The following is a 14,866-nucleotide window of genomic DNA, read 5'->3' as shown; positions in this document are numbered from 1 at the left end:
TAATGTTGTCTAGAATAAGAATAATACACTAGAAAAACTATTTAGATTTCCACAATTCAGCCCAACAAAGCATATAAAACGATTTATTAAGAATTTAATTCGACAAGATACAGACTGAGCGTCTTAACAGTTTCGCGGGGCGGGGGATTGAATGAATAATTCTTAACATTGATTACGCGGATTGAAGATGTGCTGAATTCTAGACCTTCGTGCCCTTTGTCTGGAGACCCGGACAGCTTAAAATTTTATACCGGCCCATTTTACTATCGGTGATCTCTTTTGGCTGTTCCAGAGTATGAATGGCAACATATTCCAGACTCTCATTTAAACCGAAATCAACTAGTAACTGCTTTGTCACAACGGTTCTGGCTTCAATGGAGTCAGCAATATCTGCACACTCTTCAAATGAGACATAAATGGACATCAATCTCTGATCCACGTAAAGTAGGAGATTGGATAATAAAGGATGAAAGTTTGTCTCCACGTAAGTGGAAACTTGGTAAAATAGACGAAATACTAACTGGAAAGGAAGGTGTTGTTAGAGTAATTAAGTTACTAACGGCTTCTGGTACTTTTGTCGATTTGGTAATTTTTTGATAAAGGCGTTTCAGCCTTTTTCGGGGGGAGAACATACACATTTATTATATTCAACACTTTATTTTTTCCTATTTCTCCTAATCTCTTCACAACAGTACTAGATATGATTGTGAGGAATCTAGAGTGGGAACGTTTTGGCCTAAATATAAACGACGAAAAATTTAACCATTTACGCTTTGCAAATGACATTATTCTATTTTTGGAGAGTGAAAACCACCTAGAGCAAATGCTGCGACAACTTGCAAACGAATCTTCTAAAGCCGGCTTGCAAATAATTGCGTCCAAAATCATGACCAACTCATCCGGCACAACTGGTTCGAAAGTAGCTAATAATGAAACAGTAGAATATGTCGCAGAATACATCTATTTAGGACAGTAAATAACCCCTGAAACTAATATGAAATAGAAATACACAGACGCATTTGGAATAAATGGAAAAGATTCTGGTCTTTGTGTGAAATCATGAAAAACCCCGAAATATCTATAGCAATAAAAAGAAAAGTCTACAATACGTGTATACTCTCATGTCTAACATATGGATGTCAAACTTGGGCTCTAACAGACAATCTCTCAGAAAAAGTTAAAGTGTGCCAAAAGTCCATAGAAAGGAGCGTAATTGGAGTTAGGAGACGAGACAAAGTAAAGTTAGAAAACATTAAGAGTCATACAAAATTAAAAAACGTACACAAGATATGTCAAAAGCAAAAGTGGAAATGGACTGGACACATTCTAAGGGAAAAGAAAGAGAAATGGACAAATAACCGTTACAGAATGGTATCCAAGAAACGGGAGACGAAGACAAGGTACACAGATTAGTAGGTGGCAGGACGATTTTAAAAATATAGCAGGACCAGACTGGATGAGAGTAGCTAGAGACCGAATAAAGTGAAAATCCTTAGAGGAGGCCTTTGTCGAGAGACAAATGACTAGTTAAGCTAATTTAAGTTTTATTTATAGGAAAAATTAAGTTACTAGGAATAATAAAGGCTATTTTATTTTATTTTTATTTTATTTATTACACTTTATTTCTATTATCTTTATTATCTATTTGTTTTCTTGTGTAATTTGTATTATGTTGCCCTCCCTGTATTATTCCAACCAATAAGAGAAGAGAATGCGCTGGATTCGAGAACAAGTGACGCTAACGATTTAACGGTGAAGTGCGTACTCTGGTTGTGAGCGCGAGAGGATGAAACAGGTTTTCCTTTAATATCTTATTACACTTCTAATAAAATTGTGCCCGTCGGCTTTGTGAACTATTTATTTGTGTAATCTAACGAAGACGATCAGAAGACTAAATAATTGTGTGTTGCTGTGAACTGAAGAATCCCTGGTATGTACTATATTGTGTAAGTTTATTATAAAGTACACTTACAAGCATTTCCAATAGGATCTGGACAGGATCTTATTAATTCAACGACCTAAAATCAATTACAAAATAATTACTATAATTAATAATTTAACAATCATCGTCATACCTAGTATTGCAATTTTCATTTTGCCTAGTACGTCCCAACTTAAGACGCGATTTTGAATAGTGTACAAGTGTACACTTAACAAAGATTGCTCTCAACAAATGAAAACAACCATTTGCTAGGCTTGAGACATGTCAGCACACAGTAAACCTGGGTCGTCCACGTAGGTCCTTACGGGCCTCGGGGTTCGGGGCGATGGCCCCTTTCAGTAGTATAAACGCCAACTGCAACTACAGGCGGGGCACTGGATGGGACCGGTTGGTCCGTGGTGTCATGTCCGGTGGTATCCTGCTGCAGTGCGATCGAGCCCGCGTAGTGTCGCGAGCGATCTGTTGACTGCGGCAGGGTGTGGTAGGTCCATGGTTGGCTTGCGCCCGCCGCTCAGCGAAGTAGGGGCCCACCGGTAGTGTACCGGTGAGCGTCGATCAGCCAGCGGCGAGGAAGCAGTCGTGTCCTAGGTGACTAGGTCACGTGGTAGTCCTCTTATGTCCGGCGGTCGTCGATGGTATCGCGCGATGCCACGCAAATGCTTGGATCGCGGTCCATCGGCGCGCGCAAACACAGAGGTGCTCAGGCGACGAACGAGGTCGTCCATGCTCTCAATGCGCAGGTTTCTGGAGATGACCTGATTAATTGGGATGTCGTCCGTGTATCTGCTGTAGCAGACGGGCGACAGGCAGCTTCCCTGGGGCACACCGGCTCGTATGGGGCGCTTCCTGGAAAGAGAGCGTCTTCAACTGCCACTTGAAAATGTCTGTCTTCCAAAGAGGCGGCCAAAGTCTTAACTACTCGACGAGGAGTAGTAGATGTGGATAGATTGTACACGAGACCGGCGTGCCAGACGCGATCGAACGCCTTCTCCATAGCGAGGAATATTGCGACTGACTGTTCTCGCTTGTTGAAGGCGGTAGCCAGATGGTGCAGTACTCTCTTTACGTAGTCTAGTTAGTCGAATCATCCTTTGGACTTTTCCGGGGGAGAACACGACGGGGTCTTCTGTCGGCGCTTTCGGCGACTCGAAGTAATTCTTCACTTGTCGCTCGATAGTCTCTACGTGCTGCACTTCCGCAGTCGGGTTGGGAGTAAGCTGCGTCTCCAGGTGGTCCGCAAATATCTCCACGCCATCCTCAGTTCGGTAACGTGGGGTTCGTCACTGGCCATGAGGGGTCTAATCGGGAAGGGCCTCCCGTAGAGTTGGCGGCAGAGGCGGTGCATGCCGGAAATCATCGACATAGCCGTCACCCGTGGCCTAGCCGCTTCACCGTCGCTAAACGTCCTGGATGACCACCTCATCTTCGACCACAGGCTGCACAGTACGGACAGTGCGTCGGGACCTCTGGTCTTAGCACTTCGTAGCCATGGCGGTCTGCGTCGTCCAGGAGGCGTATGCCATCCGGGCTCACAATGTTGAAGTTCCACGCCGTGTGTTTCGCATTGAAGTCGCCTGCGAGAATCGTGGGCAGCGGCGAGTCCAGCAAGATCTGGACATCAGCCACTGCAAGTCGATTCTGCGGCGGCTTTTTTAAAAGGTGGACACACGGGTTGGCAGATCTCCACGCCTAGGGCGTACGACGTTTGCAGTTGAGGTACTGGCAGCAGTTGGTGGATAACGTTCCGACGCACCAAGACTGCTTATCCCCTGTAAGCAGTCCCGATCGGCGAGGTATGGTCCTCCCGGTAGACGTAGTATCCGGAAACCTTCAACTTGTCCACGGGTCTGAGGTGAGTCTCGCTGATCAGGCCGATGTTCACTCGACGCTGAGAGAGCAAGGTCTTGAAAAGACGGACTTTTTGTGATGAAAGCCCATCGACGTTCCAGAACGCGATGCGGAGCTCAGCCATAAAGACTGCACAGCTCCGTGATGTAATCCAGGATCAGCAGAATTGGGTCACGTTGCTCCTGGATGGCTATCAGTACCTGGTTCAGTGTGCTGATAACCTTGGTAAGTCACAGGTCCAGCGGCGTCACTCGCTTCACCTGGTGGGCTTGGACGTTTTGCTGAGCTGTATTTGCTGGCTGCGGTGTGGCGGGAGCAGCAGCACGTGGCGCAGTAGGTTGCGCATTGCGAGGTGCGGCAGGTGGCGCGGTAAGTGGCGGAGCGAGCGCAGTGCATGCGCTGGCACAGGTGCGGCCGGCAGTGCCTCGCGGGCGGCCCGCGGCACGCGGCGGGCGTGGCCGGGGGAGCTTCCTCAGCGCAGGCGGCAGAGCGGCCACGGACGGCACGACGGACGTGGGCCGGGTGCGGAGTCAGGTCTGCGCGGCTTGCGGGGCCCGTAATCACGATTATGGCGGGTGCAGATATCGTGACTTTGTGTGCAGCAAGTGTCAGCGCACGGGTCACTTGCGACGAGTGTGAAATCGATACCGGTACGGCAATATCGTGTGTCAGTAAGGCCACATACGATAAATATTTTACTCATTTAGGTATACAAAGCGATGACACAGTTTTGAAGTTTATAACGGTTCAAAAGTACGACCATTAGGAATAATAAAACCTAGTGTTCGTTATGGGAAGGAAGAGAAAATACTAGATTTATTTGTAATAGAGGGCGGTACTACATCGTTATTAGGGCGGCAGTGGTTGTCGGAGTTGCGCAAGCGCGTCGCCGCCCAACTCGACGGAACGCTGCGCACCGGCGTCATTCGGCCCGTCGAGTGCTCCGACTGGGTTTCTCCTCTGGTGCCCATCAATAAAGCAGACGGTACACTTAGGATATGTGCGGATTACAAGGCTACTTTGAACCCCGTCTTACTGATCGACCGTTACCCCTTGCCTAAGATAGATGACGTATTAGTAGGATTGAACGGTGCCGAATACTTCATTAAAATCGACTTATCGCAAGCCTATAATCAGATTGAATTAGATGACTCTAAAATGTACACTGTTATTAACACGCATCGAGGTTTATTTGAATATAATAGTTTATGGGTAAGCATCGAGTGTAGGTATTTTCCAACGCATTATGACTAACCTTTTCGGAGATATTCCTAACGTACATGTATTTCTTGATGACGTAATAATTGGAGGGAAAACTAAACGGGAACATTTACAGGCATTAAAAGCGGTCTTGGAAAGGTTATATCGTGTCGAAAGAAGGTATAAAAGTAGATAAGTCGAAGATAGAAGCGATAACAAAAATTCAGAAACCACAAAATGCCAACGAACTCCGGTCATTTCTTGGACTAGTGAATTTTTTTGCAAAGTTTGTCAAGAATTTCAGTTCGGTTTTAGTACCACTTTATAATCTATTGAGGAAAGGTGTCGAATGGAATTGGGACCAGAGTTGCCAATATGCCTTTGTGGAGATTAAGAAAATGTTAACAAGTGCGTCAGTGTTAGCTCACTATGACCCTCAGAAGGCCTTAATAGTGACGTGTGACGCGAGCGCGCGCAGCCTTGGCGCGGTGTTGGCGCAGCCGGCGCGGGGGGGGGGCGCGGGGAGCAGCCTGTGGCCTATGCGTCGCGCACGCTTACTAACGCGGAGAGAAACTACTCACAAATCCATAAGGAGGTGCTAGCCATTATCTTTAGCATAAAAATTTCATCAATATTTATATGGTCGTCGATTTATTTTACGTACTGACCATAAGCCACTCGTATCTATTTTCGGACCGAATACAGGTATTCCAACAATGACCGCCAGCCGTATGCAACGTTGGGCTACAATTTTATCCGCGTACAACTACGATATCGAGTATGTTACGTCTAGCGAGAACTGTGCGGATGGCTTGTCACGACTACCTGTCGACGTAAATTATAACAAGAAAGAGGTTAGTCCTGAACATACTTATTTACATTTCGCTCAAGACGCTTTATTGCTAGACAATAATGAGATAAGGAAGCAGACTGGCAGGGATCCTATTTAAAGTAGAATATTAAGTTTCATACGCGACGGTTGGCCATCACAGTGTGATATCACCGGCATGCAGCCTTATTTTAATATGAAGCTAGAACTGTACGAGGAGCTCGGATGCATTATGTGGGGCCACAGGGTAGTTATTCCGGAGAAATGTAGGGATAGGGTTATAGAAATAATTCACGAGCCTCACATGGGAATCGTTAAATCGAAAGCGTTAGCACGCAGCTACGTGTGGTGGGCCGGCATCGACGAGGCGGTGGAGGCCGCGTGCCGCGCCTGCGCCGAGTGTGCGGCGAGGCCGTGGTCTAGGTTACATGTAGATTTCTTAGGGCCGCTTTACGGTAGAACTTATTTAGTGGTCACCGATGCCATGTCTAAGTGGGTAGAAATTTTCCAAGTTCCAAGTACAGGGTCTAGCAGTACGATAAGTAATCTAAGTGAGCTTTGGAGTCGATGGCGAATTCCAAAACAAATCGTTTCGGACAACGGCCCCCCTTTACTAGTAAAGAATTCGAAATATTCTTAAGAGAAGGGGGAATCGATCACGTGTTTACCGCTCCATATCATCCGTCGTCTAATGGAGCTGCCGAAAATGCAGTAAGAACATTAAAAAGGGTCATTAAAAAGGCAGTTGTAGAAAAGAAATCTGTAGAAAGGGCATTGCACACGTTCTTATTACATTATAGAAACACTGAACATTCGTCAACAAAGGAGAGCGCCGCCATGCTACTGATGGGCAGACGACTTCGTACTGGGTTAGATGTTTTGAAGCCGGATAGGGAGCAAAAGGTGCGTACTGCCCAGCAGCGACAAGTAGATGCGGTAGGAGGCGCCGAAAGAAGTTTGAAGATCAGTCAGGACGTGTGGTATAGGCAGTATTTGAAGGGGGAGAAGTGGTTACCTGGCACAGTAGCGAGTTCCTTGGGTCCTACTGATTACAAAGTCTTAGATGGGAAGGGAAGTCAAGTACATAGGCATGTCGATCAGCTAAGAAGTAGGTAAGTTCCCTTGTATTTCCATCGGTTTCTAAAGAGCCAATTACTACTTTAGTGGAACCATTATTAGTAACTGTGGAACCAGCGTCGCAAACAGACAGCCAGGCGGAGCGGTCGGTCGGGCCGGGGGCGCCGGCGCGTGGTGAGTTGCAAGGGGGGGAAGTAGTAGAGGAAAGATTCGAAAGCGATAATGTTCCTGATGTTCAAGAAGGATCCTCTAAGTCACCTTCCGAAAGATTCGAAAGCGATAATGTTCCTGATGTTCAAGAAGGATCCTCTAAGTCACCTTCCGCTGCGTTGGTACCGACCCGGTCTCGTCCTGTACGTAAAGGTAGATTAGATAAAATGTGCAATATTAAGTCTTACGTATTAAGTCTACTTTTTTTTTTGTTTTGAGAGGAGGTAATACTGTTACGTATTTACGCCCCGGAACGGGGTGTAATATGTCGTACTCGAGTGTCCGCGTAAGCGGACGCCCCATACCGACTAAAACCTCCTCTGTGCTGTTAGCAGCCCTGGCTTTCACAGCGAAGTAGGACGTGGGCCGTGGAGGCCGCAAAGACTACGCAACAACAGTCGCGGGGCGTCTCCTAAGGAGACTCGAACCTCAGACCGGCTGTGTGCTTGTGGGAAGGAGAGAGAATGAAAATGAAAATGAAGATGAGATGAAGATGAAAAGATGAGAAGAACACACTCGCCGGCGAGTGTGGTTGATTTTAGTGTAATGTATGTAAGTGTGTGTGTATATGTTTATGATTGTATGTATGTATGTTTGTATGTGTGTAAGCTGTGTAAATGTTAGTGTGCATGTTACGCATAGCTAACCCTAGCGAAGCGCCGCATAAGCATAGTCCCATAAACGTTGCACACGGCACTCGAGGCACGAGGCGCAAGCGCAGCAGAAACGTGACTTAGGTGACATCATGACGGCGTTTACCCGATCATGGGAAATACAATTGTATTCATTACTTGATCTAGCATCGATCAGTAGACATTAGGATAATTAATTGTAATTAGTTTTAACTTTCTTGTAATAAATAAGTTGAAGTAAATTTGCATTTTTTTGCATCTCCTGGCTGCAACCAACGTAATTGGCGCAGTCGGTAGGATAGTCTAAAATAATAGAGTCAGTGAATCGATCACCGATAAGGGCTATTAGAACCTACTTGAGTTGCGGCGAGGTAGAGTATCCGAAAATCGATACAGCAGAGAAATGCAGATGATTTGGTAACTACCTAGATCTTACTAGAGTTGCTCACCCTTTTTAATTGTAATTTTCCTGTGATTTTTTTTTCTTTCCTTTTGTTTTCCAGTGTAATTTCCTCTGTGTACCTATTAAATTTAAAAAAAATTCCATCCACGGAAACCGAGGACCACTAGGTCGATTAGTATTAGCAGAATCTCGCAAATTGATGCAAGTAGGAATTTAGAGGATATATTAGAAAGTAGCGATAGCATAGAATTTTCTAGTTTATTTAATTTGCATAATAATATTAATTCAAAAATGAGTGGAGATTTAGTAGACCAAGTTTTCAAGGCCTTACGCTTGTTACCCGAGTTCGATGGAAATCCGAACGTACTTACGCGGTTCGTGCATTTGTGTGATCAACTGGTAGCCCAATTTATTAGAGCGGAGCCAGGATATGAACTCAGTAACCTTTCCTTATTAAATGGTATCCTTAATAAAATTACCGGACATGCCGCGCGCACAATAAATTCAAATGGCATCCCCGAAAATTGGCAGGGTATTAGAAATTCCTTAATTAATAATTTTGCTGACCAGCGAGATGAGACCGCTTTGTATAATGATTTAGCACTTTTAACCCAGAAAAATTCATCACCTCAAGAATTTTATGAAAAATGTCAGAGTTTGTTTAGTACAATAATGACCTATGTTACACTTCATGAAACGATAACCACTACCGTAGAAGCAAAGCGTACATTATATAAAAAGTTAACCCTACAAGCGTTTGTTCGAGGTCTGAAAGACCCATTAGGTTCACGTATTCGGTGCATGCGACCGGATACAATAGAGAAGGCATTAGAGTACGTTCAAGAGAAAATCAACACCTTATATTTACAGCAGCGCAATGACCAATTACCAGGTGAACGCAGAGTGCAGTCTACCTCTTCATATGACGCAACAAATAAGTATCATGTTAAGCCTTTTAATTTGCCACCCTCGCAGCCTTTTACTTTTAATTCATTCAATGTCGCACCAGGAACTCCAAAGCATAATTTTCAGCCACCGGGGCCATTGCAAGTCTGGCAACCCCAAGCACCGCCTAACAGAGGCCCTACGCGTACACAACAAACTTTCAGCGCACCTCCACCTAATTACAGACCGCAAAGCAACGTGTTTAGAGTTTCTCAACAAAGGTTAGGACACACACTTAATAATAACGGTCCTACACCCATGAGTGGCGTAAGCCACTATGTTCCTAAGCCATTGCCTAGACCGATGATAGGACGTGACTGGAGACAACATGGAAATCCACCCCCATCTAATTATTTCAAGACGCGTGAAATAAACTTAAACGACGTTGACTATTACAATTACGAATACCCTGAATATGACTATGACTATTACAAACAGACGTACTCAGAACCTTTATATTATGAGCCAATGTACGAGCAAGCGTATAGGTCTCATACTCCCGCTTACGTTGAAGAGCACCATGATGAACATCCTTCTGATAATCAGGATTTTCAGGAAACTCAAAAATCAGAAAAACCAAAATAGAAATTAATCTACAAACTCAGAGACAACTTCCATTTATTCAAATAGCAGATCCACCCCTAAAATTATTAATCGATACAGGCGCGAATCAGTCCTTTATTAGCCCTGAAGCTATCAAAAATTTTTTTTCAAATGTTCCGTGTAATTATGAACCCTTTGAGGTAACTAATGTTCCTGCGACCACTAGGAATAATTATTCAATTACCATACCGTGTTTTTCTGAGTTTAACGAAGATAGTGAGATTACTCTTTTTATATATAAATTTCATAACTATTTTGATGGTTTAATTGGCTTAGATTTATTAGAAAAATTAGAGTCTAGCATAGATTTAAAAAATAAAGTCTTAGTTACACGTAAGTCGACCAACCAGTTTTGCATGTATGATTCACGAAATTGTAATCTTTATGAAGATATAATACCGGCTAACACATCCAAATTGATCCGCATACCTATTAATTTTCATGATGGTGACGTTTTAGTGACAGAACAAATAATATCCAACTGTACTATTCGCGATTGCATTACCACAGTCAAGAACAATCGCGGTATAATAGAGATCGTAAACCCCACTAAGCATGATATAGTGTTAATGTCTCAATGGATAAACCGGTTAGTGCAGAACTATTTAATGAGCAATGCACGCACACTCAACAACCTAGTGATCGTGCTTCGGAAGTTCTTTCGTGATTACGAACTAATCATTTGAATCCAGAAGAACGTGCTAACTTAGAATCTCTCTGTGCACAATATGCTGACGTTTTTTATCTTGATGGTGAACCCTTGACATTCACCAATAAAATTAAACATAAAATCCGTACCACAGATGAATTACCCGTTTATACTAAAACCTATAGATACCCTTACGTTCACAGACAGGAAGTACGGGAACAAATTACAAAAATGCTTGAGCAAGGGATAATCCGTCCTTCACAATCAGCATGGAGCTCCCCCATATGGGTAGTTCCAAAGAAAAGCGATGCCTCTGGAAAAATTAAATGGCGTATTGTTGTTGATTTCCGTAAAATTTATGAAAAAACTATAGATGACAAATACCCCATCCCCAACATTAACGATATTTTGGATAAGCTTGGTAACTGTCATTATTTCACCACTTTAGACCTTGCAAGTGGATTCTATCAGGTAGAAATGGACCCCTCTGACATCCACAAGACGGCATTTAACGTAGAACATGGGCATTTCGAATTTTTACGAATGCCAATGGGTCTGAAAAATTCACCATCCACATTTCAACGTGTGATGGATGATGTCCTAAGGGATCTCCAGAATGTTATCTGTTTAGTATATTTGGATGATATAATAGTGTTTAGCGTCTCATTACAGGAACACATAGTTAATTTAGAAAAAGTTTTCAAAAGATTAAGGGAATCTAACTTCAAAATTCAAATGGATAAGTCAGAATTCTTAAAGTTAGAAACCTCATATTTAGGACACGTAATAAGTAAAGATGGTATAAAGCCTAATCCCGATAAAATCACTGCCATCCAGAGATTCCCCATTCCAAAAACTGCTTCCGATTTGCTCGGTTATTACAGGAAGTTTATTCCAGACTTTGCTCGTATAACTAAACCCATGACGCAATGTCTAAAAAAAGGTTCAAAAATCACCTACAACGATCCCAAATACATTGATTGTTTTGAGAAATGTAAGATACTCTTGACTAACGACCCTATACTACAATACCCGGACTTCACTAAAGACTTTGTACTAACAACTAACGCTTCTAACTTCGCGATAGGTGCTGTTCTTTCTCAAGGACCAATACGTAGCGACAAACCAATAGCTTACGCATCCAGGACTTTAAACTCGAGTGAGACTAACTACAGTACAATCGAAAAGGAACTGCTAGCCATCGTTTGGGCAACAAAATACTTTCGTCCGTATTTATTCGGTAGAAAATTCAAAATAATCACAGACCATAGACCTCTATAATGGGTTATGAGCCTTAAGGAGCCTGGCTCTAGACTCACCCGTTGGAGACTCAAGTTGAGTGAATATAATTTCACCGCAGTTTATAAGCAAGGCAAACATAACACCAATACAGACGCTTTGTCTCGTGTTGAATTAAATAATGAAGACACTAGTTCTATAGTTGTTAATGTATCTGAAAAGCCTCAATCAGTTGCGGGGTCTGAAACTCTATCGGCTCCCTCCAGATTACCGATTAATTCAGACACAGTGACTGTTCACACTTGTAACGAAATTCCAATCCTTGAAGTCCCAATTTCAGATGAACCACTAAATAAATTCAGTAGACAGATTTGTTTCATTTTAGTAGGCGATATTACGAAAAGACCAGTAGTGACTGAACCCTTTGAAACTCACACCCGGACTACTATACAACTTTCCGAATCTAACTTGACTAATGACGTTGTTAATGCAGTTAAGGAATATATTAATCCAAAAGTAAGAACAGGTATAATAATCCATCCACCTCTTGCTAAGTATAAGATTATTCCAATTATACAAGATAACTTTAAAAGCTCTTCGATGAATCTCATTTTGACAAAAATCGAATTAGAAAACGTTAAGGAATATTTGCGACAACAGGACATCATAAAAAATATCATGAGGGTAAAACAAACCATCGTGGTATCACTGAATGTTACTTGGCCTTATCATCTAAATACTATTGGCCTAGGATGAAAGAATGTATAAGTAAATATATAAATGAATATAGCATTTGTGGACAGGCTAAATATGACCGAAATCCAATCAAACAGAGATTTTTAATAGTTCCCCCTCCTTCTAAACCGTTTCAGATAATTCACCTTGATCTTTTTACAGCTCAAAACGAAAAATTTTTAACAATTGTAGATGCGTTTTCTAAATACGCGCAAGCCTACCACTTAAGGGATAGTCTGCTCTGAGTGTCGTACAAGCATTATTAATATTTTGCACACATCACGGTGTCCCATTGACAGTAGTGACAGATGGTGAACCTGAGTTTACAAATCAGTTATTTGCAGAATTCATCCGGATCCATAAGATGCAACATCATAAAATACTAGCACATTCACCAAACGACAATGGTATAGTAGAACGATTTCATTCCACTATCGTTGAACATCTCAGGATACTGAAACTTGAGAAACGGAATGAACCAGCTGTTAATCTCATGCCTTATGCTATCTTAGCATACAATAGCTCCATCCATAGTTCCACGAGGTGTAGGCCTTTGGACTTGATAACAGGACATTTTGACCCGCGTGACCCAATTGACATTGACTTAACTGAACATCTATTTCAGCAGTATTCACAAGACCATAGGAAACGAATGCGTCAAGTATATGATATGATTAATGAGATTTCCTTACACGAACGCACCCAACTGACTGAAAATCACACATAGAACATCTCAATAGTAAAATTGCATCAATTACAAATAAACTCAATATATTTCAATCATCACGAAATAAAAGAGGTCTCATCGACGGTCTCGGTTCCGTCATAAAAAGCATTTCTGGTAATTTGGATTACACAGACGCGTTAAAGTACGATCGCGCTATTAAGATCTTGCACAGTAATGAACAGAAATCAGAAGTAGAATTACATAATCATGTCAGCTTAAATAAGAAATTTGTTTCCGAGAGCACTCAAATAATAAGTAGTATTGTATCAAATCAAGATAAAATGAATAAAGCATTAAATTTAATATTACAAAGCGACGCCAGAAAGGACACTGACTTAATAAAGTACGCACATATGGCACAACATTTACTGATCTTAGGAGATAATGTAGAAGATCTGTGTGAAGAGTTACAGAACTTAGAAAATACGTTAACATTTATTCGTGCATCGAGCACTCCATACTCTATATTTAGTGTTAGTGATGTTAAGGATATGTTAAGTAAGCTTAGGATTTTATATTCTAATAAGGAAGTCCTTGACTTTAAAATTAGAAATTTTTATGAAGTTATTAAATTAGGTTATTTTTATCTAGATAAACAAATAGTAATAGTTATTAAAGTACCGATTGTGGATCCTTCACTATACGACTTCTATAAGCTTTCCCTTGTTCCTAACAGAAACCATAAGACCTTGATCCCACCTTTACCATTCGTAGCAATCTCTAGCAAAGATTTTCGGTACATAGAGACAGAATGTTCGAAGTTAAACTCACTATTTCTCTGCGAATCGAAATCAAACCTACAGATACAGGAAAAGCCCGATTGTGTCCAGCAGCTTATTACTAATCAAGAACTCCCGCCATCCTGTGAATTAACGTCAGTTACTCTGAACAACGAAGCACTGGAAGCACTTGACGACAAACATTACACCATGAGCTTCCCTATTCCAACAAAAGTAAAGATATCCTGCGGACAAGAACAGTATCGAACTTTACATGGCAGCTACTTAGCAATTATCCCACTGAATTGCAACTTGAAAGCACCTACCTTCACGATCTCCAATTCAAACGATCATATCAAAGGACATGTCGTAAGAATAATTGAAATGCCCCAGTACATCGAACCAGAGCCCAAATCTTTACCAAAATTTATTCTAAATTCACCAAATCTACACAAGCTCCATACTTTTAAAAATGATATAGCAACTCAATCATTGATACATCAAGAAAGTTTCACCGATCCAGTAATCTATCACACGACAATACCCATGTACCTTATACTATTGGGTACATGTGCACTTATTGGAACTTTATTATATCTCCAATTACATAGAAGAAACGAAACCAACGGAATCACGAAGACCTGCAGCGGCACCCCTGATGCAACATATGCTGTTCCGGCACCCAGGATAATCAACCCTAACCAAATAAAAGTTGACCATGGATGCCTACCAGCGACCATTTCGGAGACGTCCTGCAATAGTCGCTGTTCTACAGGGGGAGGTGTTACGCATAGCTAACCCTAGCAAAGCGCCGCATAAGCATAGTCCCATAAACGTTGCACACGGCACTCCAGGCACGAGGCGCAAACGCAGCAGAAACGTGACTTAGGTGACATCATGACGGCGTTTACCCGATCATGGGAAATATAATTGTATTCATTACTTGATCTAGCATCGATCAGTAGACATTAGGATAATTAATTGTAATTAGTTTTAACTTTCTTGTAATAAATAAGTTGAAGTAAATTTGCATTTTTTTGCATCTCCTGGCTGCAACCAACGTAATTTGCATGTATGTTTGTGTTTGTGTCTGTTTGTGGAGTGTGTT

The 14,866-nt window shown here is 42.1% G+C and overlaps 1 long non-coding RNA gene across 1 annotated transcript; it reads left to right on the top strand.

Annotated features, from left to right (window-relative positions):
• The first annotated feature begins 7,619 nt into the window (after nt 1-7,619).
• On the top strand, nt 7,620-14,784 carry LOC126973836 (uncharacterized). The gene is made up of 2 exons (XR_007731429.1): nt 7,620-7,843; nt 14,648-14,784. It is a non-coding gene; the product is annotated as an uncharacterized LOC126973836 (long non-coding RNA).
• The last annotated feature ends 82 nt before the right edge of the window (nt 14,785-14,866 follow it).

This window comes from Leptidea sinapis, chromosome 30, assembly GCF_905404315.1.
Source record: "Leptidea sinapis chromosome 30, ilLepSina1.1, whole genome shotgun sequence".
NCBI classification, from domain to species: Eukaryota; Metazoa; Arthropoda; class Insecta; order Lepidoptera; family Pieridae; genus Leptidea; species Leptidea sinapis.
The sequence above is the reverse complement of the archived record's forward strand: the minus strand, read 5'-3'. Positions and strand labels throughout refer to the sequence as shown.